This window comes from Excalfactoria chinensis, chromosome 7 (assembly GCF_039878825.1).
Source record: "Excalfactoria chinensis isolate bCotChi1 chromosome 7, bCotChi1.hap2, whole genome shotgun sequence".
NCBI classification, from domain to species: Eukaryota; Metazoa; Chordata; class Aves; order Galliformes; family Phasianidae; genus Excalfactoria; species Excalfactoria chinensis.
Genome location: NC_092831.1, coordinates 20,090,163 through 20,105,183, shown reverse-complemented (window position 1 = coordinate 20,105,183; position 15,021 = coordinate 20,090,163).

The following is a 15,021-nucleotide window of genomic DNA, read 5'->3' as shown; positions in this document are numbered from 1 at the left end:
AACAACAAAACCCAGCACATTGCAGATTGATATCAGTGCAAACACTGAACATTCAGACAGAATGGAAAGCAAGTTAGACACGAATCCATAGCCAGCTCTGGCACACTCCCATCCTACTCCCATCAGCTGCAGGCACAGGACCCTCAGCCGTTGGGACAACAGGGAGCTGCTTTTCCTGCACTGTGTTTGCCTTTCCTGTTCCACCCAATTGTTGGGGACCAGCACCCCCAGCACCTGCAGCAATGCAGTCTACAAAGCAACATCCTCCCCTGGAAGGGGATGCAGTTCAGGCAAGTGGCTCTAACAGACACCTAGTGATGACAGGGCTTGTGAAACGCACTCTGGGGACCACAAAAGCAATATGCTCAGCTACAACACAGAAACAAATGCAGCAATGAATAATAATGAATGGCTTTCCCTACTTGCGGGGAAAAAAACAGTACACACACACAAGCAAGGAAATGGAGCTCTGCAGTTGTGCAGGATGCGGCTGTTCCAGAAAGTGTAGCTAGAGGGCACTCCGCATCTCCGGAATATGCTCTGTCAGACCAACACAAACGCCGGAAAACCCTGAGAGAAATGTCGGTAGCAATATTTCCGCTGGTCATCCCTGGATCTAACCCACGACTTCATAGCAAGTTCAGTGATGCTGAATGTGGTGAGTCCAAACGCCAGGAGGTCTCCCGTGCCAAAATGAGAGGGAAGAGGCAGAACTGAGACATGACAAGAACAGATCTGGGACACAATTCCTACTCTGCTGCCACGTTGGGACCTCATGTAATGCTTGTGCCGGATCTCCTCCTCTAACCTGCAGCATTTCCACCCCAAGCACAAAGCCAGCTCCTCAACAGCAGGCACCCAGCCCCTCCACGCCCAGGAGAGATGCTCAGCCTCATGCTTCCACAGCGCCTCGCTGCTTGCTGTGCAAAGCGTGTGGTTCTGGCACCTCTAAGTACAAAGCACACGGTCATGAAAAACTTATAAACATTACGACCAGTTTTACTGCTATCTTTATACTGCATTTAATGTTTCCCTATATGACTTACACAGAAAATACATTTTTAAATGAAGGCATATACAGTTTTATTTGTAAGGAAGGGAGGACACCAAATAATGGTTTATGCTCCTTAGAAATATAGTAATGCCTGCCTAAATTAACACCCTGTGCTAGCACAGTTCATCTTCCATCCCTAACCAAAAATCATTAATTCCATTTAAGAGACTGCAAAAAAAAAGCCACCACCCAGAAGGAGCTCCTGGAGCTGAGCTGAGCAGAGACAGTGGGTACTGGGGCCATTTCTGGTCAGCTCTGCAGTCAGAGAAAAAACATTGGGAACAAAGGGATAGCAGAGTTTATGGTAAGACATAGAAGATGAAACAAAAACTTCTTCTTAATGTATAGTTGTGAAAGAGCATGACTTCAGGAGAGATACAGGTATTTCTGCAGGGTAAGCAAGCCCTATTAGTAGGTGGACAGGGAGAGGAATACTATTATTACATTTTACAGATTACACACAAAAATAAAAGGTGATTTGGGTATCCTGTTCCACGGTATCTTACAGCATCCTACCCTAGGCCCCTGAGTTCGAAGCTGTGGCCTCCAGCAAAGGCAGCAGAGTTCAGTCTTAACTGATGGTTTGCAGATCCAGGCTGATCTATCTTCTCCCCCCATGCTTCACTTCCTTCATCTCCTTTTGGCCTTTCAGCAGATAAAACCTTCTCTAAAGGCCTCTGCTAAATCCTTCTGTCTCAATACAGTAAGGAGCAGGTACCTTTTGGACAATGCACACCTTTGCAGCGCAGCAAAGGTGCCACAGCCTGGTCAATCTCTGAGGGTATGCCCAGCTGCTATGGGGTTTGCAGGAAGGGCTGAAATTCTCCCTGCTTTGGGCAAGCTGTTGCTAACCGGTAACGGAAGGAGTGCCAAGTGTGCATGCATTCTACTGCAGAAAAATACTGAGATTGAGCTGCTTCAACAAACAGCTGTTTTCAGTCCTCTGCCCCTTGTTTGGGCAGCGTGACATAGCTGAGGCTCCCAGAGAAACAGGTCTAAATCAAGTGAAAGAGGCACTGGGTCCTGACAAACTTTGGGGATTTATTCTCACTGAAATAACTCCTTTTCTTGGCTGACACTTTTCCATTAAGCATAGAAATTGAGACATTTGGACTCATTTCACAAAGAACCTCAATCAGCAACACTTTCCTACACCATGCCTGAACTTAAGCAACAGTGCCCCATCTTCAAGCAGACCTTGCCAAATCCAACAGCTTCAGTCCAGAACGTTTCTATTTTGGGGCTCTTTGAATTCAGTTGAGTGATCTCATAACCCAAACCAAAACCCAGTGAAGCCAATGACAAGTTCCGTTTGACTTCAGCGAGCTTTAAATTGACACCTGAGAAAATGCCCATTCTCACAGACTGCTATTCCAGGCCATCCTGGAGCAGTGTGTGCCTGGTGCTGAAATGTTAGAACCCTGGTCAAGCTCAGTGAAAAAAAGGAAAAAGAAAAGGCTAATTTCCATCCACTTAAAGCACAGCTTAGGAAATCTCACACCCCACATTTTTCATGGTGTGACTGCTCCATGTTGGGAAAACGTGGCTGTTGCAAAATGGGGGGTGCAGGCCTGCAGAGGTCCCACTGCATCCCAATGGTCTGGGATCTGGCTGCCATCAGAACATGCACTCCAGATTTCTCCTTCAACACATGGGAATTGTCGCCTGGCACTGTGAATGTTTAAACTTTCAGGAGTGAATTTATGCACTGGTTTTGAGTGGGCTGGGCTTCTCCAGGGTGTTTTCATTCTCTATTGCACACAATCAACCCCTTCTCTGAATTTCATCCATTTTTTTTGCTGCTCACCTTCCCTCTCCCTCTCCAGCTCTGCCTTTAGGACCTTTGCCATCCTGTGTCACAAGCGAAGAACATGAGGAACAGGTTGACTAACAATATTTTATGAGCCAGGTTTATTTTATAGCCCTCTTTCCCGTGGGAGAGGGCAAAGGAGCTGGCTAACACTCAGATCCCATTGGGTTGGACTGTCCCACAGTCGTCTTCCAAATTAAAAGTAATGCAGCTCAGTTTTTTCTGAAGCACATTTATCGGGTGCCTCGCAGGGCTCTTTGTGCCCACACTCGCTGATTCATGGCTGCCCTACCAGCACACAAACAGAAATGCAGGATCCCCGACATGGCGTATCCGATTTTCCTGCAGTGTCAGTGGGATTTATCACCGCAGCTCCCACGTGTGGCCAAAGGGCTGCTTTCCTATCAGGTCTGAGGGACAGGTTCTCAGAGCACAGGCATCCCTTGAGCTGCCCTCCCTATATTCAGGGGGCTTGTGCTGCTCCTACGACTGGGAGCATTTGTTTGCAGACATGAGAACACCTCCCCAGCAGCTCTGATGAACATGCATATCCATGTGAAAGTGCAGACAGACAGGCAGCAGCCTTTCCCGGCATATCATGGCAGCTTCTTTTATGCTGCACTTGGCCTGCTCCTACCCAAGAATCAAATCATAACTTGAAATTCCAGTAAGAGTTAATAGCAAAGAGAGAAAATACAAAGCTGTTATAGAGCGGTTGGAGTCCCTGGGAATGGAGGTACAGAGCCCTGCCCTCAGCCTTTGTGCTCTCTCCGGAGAAGAAACTCCGCGACGCCTCCCTGATGTAGTGACATGCCCGCGAGTGAGCGTGTGTAATGTGCTGTGAAATCTTTGTGACTCGCTAGGTTATAAAGCTGGTTATAGAAGAATTTAATAAAAAAGGAAACCAGTTTATCTCTTTCTGATAATTTCTCTACGGCTTTAGGGTCTCATTCTGGCTCCCTCCCTGTGCCTGGAGAGGTGATCCTAATATTCCGTGTAAAACGTGCAGATTCCCTAAAGGGAACTTGAGAGAAATTCTCTGCTTCAAATTCAGACCTGACAGCACATATCACATCAGGGGATCCCTTTTATCAGCAGGATATTCAGAAGGGATGAATGATTTACTCACATAATCTTTTAAACCTTTCACTGCAGAGTCTAAGATAGAATTTATAGCATTTGTATCATTTGGACCTAAAAAAAAACCAACAGTAAAATTCCTCTATGAAATCTGAAACCCTACTCATTGATTTGGTAGCTGATGAGATTTCAAAGGAACATGTTATTCCATGATGGAGGAACAGCAGGTCTCTGCCTCAGCTCTGGTGTGTTCTCATGTTAGAAAGCAGGTAATATTTCCCCAAGGAGACGCATTAAATAGATACCTCCTATTTTTGCATTTGAAAACACCAAGGATTTGTATTAACCTCCCATAATTTAAGACTGTACCAAGTCTGGAGTAATTTATTTCTCTAATTTCTGTTTGCCAAACAGACATAAATTTGGACAAAAACGCTAAACAACTGCTGCTTGCATTTTGAGTTTTAACCTAAGAGATCAGCTTTGTGCTCAGGATGATGAGGAAGGCAATCAATATGACAATATTTGCTTAATATTTCTGCCATGTAGCTACAGCAGAAAAATAAACAAAAAAATGGGCTGTAATGTTTTATTTCCCTTCCTTAAATCCTTTTCCCATCTGATATATTATCCCTTTATCTGATAAAAAAAATAAGTTGACCTAATTCCTGTAAAAATAACCACTTCTTCATCTGGTCTTAAGGAGGGGTCAGATGCAGGAAGCAAAGAAGCATGACCAGCTCAGTGATAAATACATTAGAAATATCCAGAAGTATCAGACAGAGGAAATCTACTGTTTAGCAGTGATAAGACTCAGGTCAGATCTGTGTCATGCCAGATTACCCCCACAGACCACATCTGTAGTGATGACGTCTCCTTTGCACCAGGTAGTGCTCCTAAGCAGCCTCTAAATTACATTTGTTGTTACCCACGTCAGGCCCTCCATGCAATTCAGCAGAACGCACTGATTTACAGTGGTGAAGCGTTGGCAGAATCTGGCCCTGAGGAGCCAGCTCTGTAAGGGTGGATCCTCTGCAGATACAAGTTACTGTGGCTCAGTTTGCTTTTCTAGTGCTCAGCTTACTTCTTCTCATTTAATACATGGCCCAAGGTCATGTCAGGAAAATATTTCACTGTTATAATTATTCCCATGAACTCCCAAGCTCTTTGCGTTTGGCAGCCAACCACACTTCCCATTTCTTGAGAAGCTGACATTGGTTTTCTGATGCTGAACAAAGACGGATTCACTGAGATTTTCATAATTTCTCCTTCCACCTTTGAGCCCCTGCAACATGAGCCAGTGTTGGAGGAGCCTTCCTGGGTGCTGCCATAGCATGGACAACACCCACATCTGTGTCTGGTGAGGATCTGTGCGCAATTTCAGCCAGCTGCACTTTTACCCCTAGCAGAGTGGTGAGCCTGGCAGTGCTTCCCCCAAGGACTCCTTGTTCCTGCAAAGTATGCCCATGCTCACACATGGGTCACTACACACTTATATGGCTGCATGTTAGTGACCTGCTGCTCAGTATGTGCTTACATAGCTGTCAGAGATGGCCTCGTGGTACTGCTGCAGGCACTCAGCCTCCCCACTCTGAGCCAGGTGCCTCTCTGGCTTCAGCTCTGCAAACAAAGGACTGCTGCAGCCAGCTCCTTTCTTCTCCATGCAGAGAGAAATATGTCAGTGACACACAGCCAACACCCTGGCTGAGGTTGTACAGCCTGACTCCCCTGAAACAATGAATATTTATAACAGCTAAGAACCAGCATACATTTCATGTACTCCAGATTATTTCTTTCATCTATTTCTTGTATTTTTGCATCACACTCAGAGGGCTGAGTACCCTTTTCATGAAATTCAATCCATTTTCACCATCCTTTTTCATTTTTTTTTAAACTATAGAATCACCCATATTTACACGTCTTGAGTTCCCATCACAACCTCCCACTATTCTAAGCCACACCATATCAGAATTACACAAAGTATGTTTACCTTACTCTGATAAACCAAGCCAGCCAAACACACAGACACAAAGGGAACATCTCTGAGTCAGATGCTGCCTCACCCACTGCCATGCTGAAAGTGTTGCTGCTGAACCCCCACCGCCCACACTGCAGCTATTCAGAACAATTCCCCATTTATCAGGATATTAAGTTTGACTGCAGGGAAACCCAGACATCGTGTATTCTCACTCTGGCATTGGAGAGGCGCTAATAGGGACATAAAACACACTGTGGCCCATCGGCTCACTCACAGGCATAAGGGCAGCACTGAGGCAACTGCAGGGGATGCAAGGCAGCCTGTGGGCTGAGGGGTTGATGGCATGCAGGCACCTCATCCTCTCCATTTCAGCAAGAGGCTTCCAAATATCTTTGGAAATCTGTGCCTTGGGACACGACGTGCTGAGACACCACCTGAATGTGCATACATGCAAAGGGGCACACTACTACTCCAAGCCTCAGCCCAGCTGGGGTGAGGGCAGGCCAGTGAATCCTAGTGTCAGAGGGCAGAAACCCTCACCTCCCAGCAGCGAGGGTTCACCTTCTGCCTGGGGTCTTGAGAACAGGATCCCTTGGTAATCTGGGATGAGGGGAGAGCAAGGCTTGCCAAAAGGACAAGATCTGAAACTGATTGCAGCTGCTCCTGGCAGCTGCTGGAGTACTGGGATTTCCCCTGACTGGCAATACTGCATAGCTTGCTATGTCAGGAGTGGCTCCCAAATGAATCTGGCCTCAGCAACATTCTAGCTGCTTTTGGAGGGGTTATCTCCTAAATTGGGATAGCTGTCATCACACAGAAATGACTCTCAGATTTTATGAGGGTGTTACAGCAGAGGTTGACAGAGAGGTGTTGGGAAACCTGATGGTTTTAACAGCGTTTTACAAGTTTCTTACCATGGGACAGGTTATACATATTCTGTGCTCATTTACAGTAAATAAATTTTGTTTTCCCCCACCCATTTCTTTCCTGTGCCACTCCCTTTGAAACTGCTCTGATTACTGCATCCCCCAACAAGAGCTGCTTACATGTCCTCCCAGAGAGAAAATGCTCAGCTGGAACCTGGCATGGATTTGCTGCTTGGGGCAGGAAACATGGCTGCACAGAGTGTGTTTCACCTCTGCATCACACTGTCCTGAGAAGTTAGCAAGGAGATCCATCGACACATGTGAGTATTCAGGAGATGAAGCCACGTTGCAGGGGCTGCCTGCTGATTTTACAGCGGGAACTGGGGCAAGGGGAATCCCAGCGGTGATTTGTCGTTTGGAAGCAGGAGAAGCGGAGCTGCTGAGCTGCCAAGAATATGATTTCTGGCCACAGCTGTTTCTCCCATCTCAGTCCTGCCCCCCTCACACTGCAGCCCACGCCTCCTGAGGTGCACCGCACACCGCTCATTTCTCGCACATCATGGGAATGCCTGACTTCACTCTCTCTGTATTTTTAGTGCTTGCCAATTCTCACACCTCAGACAGAAAACATTCAGACTGTCCTCTGTTTAGCTTTTGCATTTCCAAGTGATTTTTTTCCCTAGCAACAGGACATACAGTAAGTATTTCTGATCAGATTTCTCACCCTAACAAAGAAGACCTTGGATTGGTATGATATATGCCCCAGTTAAAGTAAACACTAACATTCATATTCTCCTGCAGGCTGCACCGGAGCACTGGTCAACCATTCAGCAAGTAGCCCGTATTTCTTATTTCGATTTATGGCCTTGAGATGGACAGGAGCTAATGTAAATGTCCTGAGCTTTTGTGAGGGATGGTGCAGGGCACATAATGGCTTTGCCGTTGCCTTGCTGAGCAGATGCACAGTTCACTGATCTGTTAAGCACTTCTGAGATCGTGCAGTGTTTAAAGAAAATACTACGCACTTGTAAATGTCAAGAGGAGTTACTGGTATTTATAGAAAAGAAACTGTTTTACTATTTCCAGTTCTGTGGAGCACATACGCTGTATACTTTAGGGTTCGGCTCCAGCAGCTCGGTAGTTTCTGTGTGGATCAGATTTTTAAGGTCATAAATAGATGGAGATGACCCCAGCAATTCAGCACGGTGTATGAGCAGTTCACAGCCCAAGGAAAGCAAGTGACATTTAACTGTGGGAAAGCAAGCAAAGCCAAGCAAGGGGAAGGAGTGGGTTTGTAATATGATGAGAAAAGCAAGGCACACACATTTCATCAGCTGCATTTCATGAAGAGCTGGATCGTCCTCTCTTTTGCAAATCATGCGGGGATGTCTCAGTACGCATGGCAGTCCTGAACAACAGACAACTTGCTAGCAGAAACTGCCAAGCTCAGAGCTGAGGCACGCAGGAGAAAGAGGATCCCATCTGACAATAACCACACGTTCTGGAAATCATGGCTCCCTAATTTAATTCACCACATGGAAGGCTTTGCATTTTAATTTATCAGTTTCTTTTTAATTGACCAGATTAATTATTTCCACCTTGCCACTTGGCAGGTAGGTCACCGCTCCCTTTCACAGCATTAATGAACTAATTCAGTTTTTCACCTTGTAATTAAAACTGTGAGTTACAGAGATCACATTTATAAATCGGTTTGGCGCACAATAAAATGTACTCCTCCTGACATAAAATACAGCATCATGTATTTCATGTGCCAAAAGCAATTTCTTTTCTTTGGATTTCTCCAATTGCAAAAACATGACAAAGGGAAAAAAAAAAGAAAAATAAAAGAAAAAGGAAAAAGGAAAAGGCATCCTCAATGCTATACTTTTCAATCAGGTTAAATAAAATTACCTTCTGATTCCCCAACACCCCTGTATCTCCCTTGGGGACACCAAGCCCAGCTACAAACGTGAAAGCCATGCACATTACCAGTGTTTTATGTTCTAATCAAGGTATCTGATGATCAGGTCAAAAGGAAGGACTTGCAAGCACAGCGCTGTGGTAGCTGGGACAACACACCACAACTGGCCCATTAGCTTTGTCTGCCTGCTGTAAGAGAGACTGGAGGAACATCAGGACTTGCTGACTGCAGTCAGCAGAGCAGTCATGCTCACTGGGGTCTGCTGCACTGACAAAAGCTTGGCTTAATTCTTAAATTGTCATCTCCCATGCCTGTGCTTAAACACAAGCTCTTTTTGCCTTTAAATACCATTGTCAGTGAACTTTACCGAGCAGCACTTGGTTCAAGTAGAAGCTAGATCTCTTCTCCTCTTGTTGTACAGGACTGGATGGAAGAACACCATGCACTAAATATGCTTCAGAAATAAGCAACATTTTGTCTACCTGTAGGTTTTGGTGGATGTGGGACAAAAGCAGAGTCCTTTATAAATGCTTTTCACTGAATCCCTTGCCTTTTTCCAGAGGTCAAAGCAGCTCTCATTGCTCAGGCAGGAGGGATATGAGAAGGTCAAGGGATGCTGGAAAGAGTTAGGCACAAGGGTACAAATGCTGGGAAAATAAGCATCCTTGTCACCAGAATTACAGCTGCATGAGTACAAATGTGGCTGACAGCCCTCTGCCCTTTCTGCCCCGTCTGTGCATCTGAGGCCCAGCTGTTACAAAACATTGTTTTTTGTCTCCATAGATTGCATTTCTTTTCCCTGCAAGGAAAGAATAGGCAAATACTTAAACATATAAAACAGCTTTTGAACTGGTTCTCAGTCCATCTGTGAGACCAAGACAAATTCAACATGACTGTGAATAAAAATACAGCAACAGTTATTTCTAATTCCATTTCTCCGTAGAAAGCTCCTAGTAACAGCTAATAACTAAGGCATACTAATCAACTCAGTGACAGAACCCCTAAAGTATGTAATATAACATAGTTTCTGATTTTCTTTTAATGGAACCTACATGTTGCAATCTCCTACTCTGCAGCCATAAAACTTTATAGTGCTCTCTTTCGTCTACTGAGATTTCAGGTGTTTAACCACTGAATTCTACTCAAACAAAGTCACAAGCAACAATAATGCTATCCATGTGCTTCAGTAAACGAGCGTTCCAGCTTGGCAAGCAGTTTCACCGTTACACAAGCATGCAGACGCAGCAGCCCACCTTCTGCTGGTGTAACTTCACTGCAACCTTCACGGCTGTCAGCGGAATTATTTCTGATTTACTTCAGCATGACCAAAGGAAGAGTTTGGCCCCATTTTTGTGCCTTTATGGGGAGAAATCTGGAAGACAGTGCTTGTTTTCATTGAACGTGCAGCAGTGTTGGTGAAGAAAAGCATACAGGCTATGACTGCAGCCAGCTGCAACCTTGCTATGGCACACCATCCTCAAGCTGTTCTTAAAGCCTGGCAAGTCTGCTACCATGTCTGCTGCCTGTGGGACTGAGGTACACTAAAGTGCTCCTGTGAAATGACTTTTCAGTTCAACTCTGACCCAGAGGCACCTCTGGAGAGACAGCAGTGGAGGAGCAGCAGGGGCAGCATGTGGGGACCTGAAACCACTAAAGCTGTTTTGTGTGCTCCCAGTGTAACTCCAACTGAGTGCTGCCTGGTATTACATCAAAGCCTGGAAGCTCTGGTAATAAATACACAGTGTTTTGTTTAAATAAACTCACCACTAGGGAGTAACCTAAACTCTTTACCAGTCCTGACCGGACGTAGTTCTGCTGCACTGATAAGCAATCAAGACAAATAACTATAATTTGTCTAGGCCAAGGGACCCTTGTAACACAGTCATACTGGTCATGGGGAACTTCACTTGGTGAAACCTCTTTCTCTACAACCTGGATTTCCTTTGGGTAGGAATAGAGAGCAACACTCATTATGCCGTCCTGCATTAGTGTAGCCCCTGCTGGCACAGCTCTGCTTCAAGGCCTAACCACATTCAATAAAATCATTTGTTCCAGGGTTTTGGAACTTGGTTATAAAAATTTCTCTGCAGCTGAAACTTCCAGTGTCAAGGTAACAACGCAGAAAAAAAACACCAAAACAAAGCCAAACTGGAATGCCAGAACTTACTCAGTTCTGCAAAGCTCGGAGTTTTAGTCTCTTCATTCAGTAGTCAATAGGAAAGACTTGACTGCCTTAAAGCCCGTCTTAAAGAATTTTTACTCATTTTGATTTTACAACCTCTCTCCCAAGTTTACAGGTTTCCTAATTTCCCTGAGTTATGCCACTGACATTAAAGATTGGCTTCTCCTTTCCATGGAAAGCCATTCAGTGTTTCAGGTAGAAGCCAGCACTCCTCTTCCAGCATGTTACACTCGCGTCGTCTGCCTCAATGTGCCAGTTCTTACTGTTCACTAAACATCAGTAGTGTGCCAAACAGCAGCAAAAAGCAAAGGAACGGCCTAAAATTTTTTCCACCTGGATGTACATGTTCCAGAGAGGCTTTTCATAGTCTGCTGACTCTTCAGATGCCTGTGAAGACCAACCAAAGCCTGCAGCATGCCAAAAGCTCAACAGACATCAGTAATCCCTAGTTTATTACCTATCTACCTTCCTGGGGTATGAGGAAAGCTAATCCAAGATAACTACAAAAACCATCCACAGCTTTTCCCCTAAAATATTTGCTACTGACACTAGTTATGCTACTCCTCAGGTGCCACCACTTTCATCCCTTTCCTGAACTGAGGACAAATGGAGTCACCAAGTCTGATGACAAAACAGAAACTTCTACTCCTAAGCAATAAGGCAGGTTTCTCTGTTTACCTCAAATATCAGTGCACAAGCCTTCGTCCTGCTAGCTATGTGATAGGGGTACAGCCTCTACTATTTTTTGTTCCCACAAATGATGTACACGTGAAGGGAGATGGGAAACTGGATAAGGAAAACTTGCACCTCTTGCTCCCAGTAGCCCTTTTGCCAGGACAACCTGGAGCCAGAGACAGCTGCCCATGGTCACACGGGGTGGCAACAAATCTGGTAGCATGCTAGCATGACATGTTTCCATGGTATCAATTAACTCTGTGAAATCAGGTTTCAAGAATTTATTAAATTGGTGCAAACTGCCCAGTACCCAGTGTAGTTTTGGTTTAGAGAGAGTTAATCTCAGCTGAATGAGCACATAATCTTGATCCAAAGAAAAACAAACAAACACTCAAGAAACAGCTTCAACTGTAACGCTAATATGAAAGGAGATTTAAAATGCACACCCAGCTTTTCCCTGGATGGTAATCACTTTCAATACAGTAGCAACAAAAATTAGACAACACTGATAGAGAAGGGAAATAAAAACAAAAAGCCAGCACAGGTTGCCATTTGCAGTTGTTTTAAGGTCTTCTGAACCCAATTAGACTGCCTGCAAATCTACCGAGAGCCCTTATGCTTTTATTAGTCAGAGCTGTCCTCACAACTGGCTCACTGTGCCCCAATAAAAGAGCAGTATGGTCTGGGCATATCGCAGGTAATTAGCAGCAGGATCCCTGAAGACAAGCATGAAGCTGCCTCTGCCAGCTTGTAGTTTTTCACACAGTATCATATCAGAAGACCTTCCAGCTTCTAATCAACAGTCAGACTGCTGCTCTTAAAAAGGAATAAAGGTTTTGGTAAGAAAGACTTCACCCTGCTTCTAGGTACATCACACAGTCCTGCAACTTCTCACCCATCTTTTGGCACCATGCAGACATGGAGGAACCTGACACAAAACCCAGTCTCCTTCAGCTACTTCAAATCCTACAGCTGCTCCTGGAGCTTAGAAGATGTTTTCATCTTCCACTGTGGTAGTGCAGAAGATTCCCTTTTGTTTCCTGCACGGGGCAGTTTGCTATCTACCACGTTCATGGACCTGCGTGAAATGGCTGAGGTGGGCTGGGGGACCTGGCGTCCTTGGAAATAGCTCATCCCATCACAGGGCAGCAAGGAAAAGAAACGTCATGGTTAAGTCTTGTAGCTATTAAAAAGTCTTTAAATTCAAAAGTAAGGAAATTAAAATATTTAGGCTCAGCATGGAAGCTATTTAAAAAACTTTAATCATGGAAACACACACACAAAAAAAGAGGTGTGCAAAGGAGGGGAGCATGGGGGGGGGGGGGCAGGAAAGTATGGGAAGACAATAAAAAGGTTAAATAGCAAGATATTGTTCAAGCCAAACAGGTGCCTTCCAAAAAATAAAAATAAAAAAAGAGAATATGAACTAGAACAATAAAATGTCAGAGCATGCAAGTTAGGAGGGCTGAGAGTGATTATGAACAGCCAATAACGCAATAATAAAAGACATAAAAACAAATAACTAGAAAACCTTGTAGCAAATCAGCTGGTATACCAGGGACTGGAAGGATTTCATAGCAGGGATCCAGCAGAGGTGCTATGTGATCCCCCAGCATCAGGCAGAATTTCAGAGGCACCCAGTGCAGCTGCAAACTTACTTGTTATTAAAGCTGAGAAGCTGGCAAAGGGATGCTTAATGAAACAGCCTGAAAGCTAAAGCAGCTGGGCACAGGTGGAAAAGCATGCTGTTTGTTAAGCTGAGCTCAGACACAAACAGCTCAGCTTTCCCCTGTGGTGGATAGAGCCGCCATCGTAAGTATGAGTGCGTTTATTGGTGTGAACTGGAGAGGTGTGAGTGATAACATGGTGGGGAGATGATTCATATTAGCACTCTCTCGATAGCACTTCTCACCAAGAGAGAATAATTGCCATCCAATATTGCACTGGTGGTCCAGAAGGCAGAAGTCTACTTTCAAGAATGAAGCACAGAGTTCTTTAATGGGCCACCCACTGCATCCACTAAAAATGCAACAGAACATCATTGGAAGCCATGTCTTAATACCACCTACCTATCTTTTCTCCTGCTCTAACAAATAAATGCCTGGTTTTAACGCTCAGTCCAAAGAACAAACCTTGTTACATCTTTTGTTGTTTTTTTTTTCTTAAGTGTCTACATACATCTTGGCAACTCTTGTTAACTGGTAAATTCATAACACAGAGAGCTCAGTCACTGCCCTGATTACTGTGTAGGAAGTCTAATGCATCTTCTGTATCCCCTATGTTTATTTTAGAAATAAAGCTATCACTTACCAACAATATTAAAAAAGCAAACTAAATCTGTGGATGAATGAGATCCTGCCAGACACAGGCGGACAGGCATGCTGTATATCCATTGTCACTCTAATTTCAAATAAGGTAAAATGAAGAAAAGGTGAAACGGACACAAAACATTTGGTCTGCATATTTGAGGAAAACAAGGGTTTCTACATAATAACTTCAGGTCCTCATTCTTGCAGCATTTGGGGAGAGCTGTGGCAGCACAAGGTGTGATTCAATTTGTTTTAAAATTCTGTTTTGCTGCACTGTAAATGCAGTCTCTGCTACAGGTCTCTGTAAAAATCAAAAGGCGGCATGGGTAGGCAGGAACAAGGGTACAGTACTTCCCCGGGATGTATAAATATAGGAAGTGGATCCAAAAGCACTAAATGAGAAAGCCATCAAAACAGAAAGGGAAGAAAATTTATGTGAAATTATGTGAAAATGCCTTTATTGTTACATAGATATTCAAGAGTAGGCAGCTTGCAACTTCTATTTAGTTTCACAGAATAGAAAGGCCCAAAACCTGTGTTGGTGGAGGGCATGGTTGGATCTCCTTCTGTTGCTGCTTTTGAAACATCTGTGCACCAAAGACTGAAGTCAGCTCCTGAAGGCTGCTGGAGGACTGGGCGCAAATAGCATGCAATGTTCTTAGAGGAATAGTCCCTCCACTTTGAAAAGTAGTTTGCTAGAATTACCACCATGGATTAGAGAGCTAAAAGGGTGATGGAAAAGTCATACTTAATTTCTGGGTCACTCCAAATCATAGTGCACTGACACCACTGCTCATGATTCAAGACATACAAACCTGGGGTACACAAGAAGACCATGGCCAGCAGGTCAAGGGAGGGCATTCTTCCCCTGCCCTAGTGAGGGGACATCTGAAATCCTGCATCCAGTTCTGGGCTCCTTGGTTTAAAAAAGACAATAATTTTCTATAGAAAGTGCAGCAGAGGGCCACAAAGATGATTGGTGCCTGAAGCTTCTCACTTCTAAAGAAAGGCTGAGAGACCTGGGACTGTTCAGCCTGGAGAAATGACTGAGTGGGGAATCTCATCAGTGCTTCACAGCCCTGTCAAAAAGGAGGGGTACTAGTAGATGGGAAGCTGGACATGAGCCAGCAATGTGTCCTCACAGTC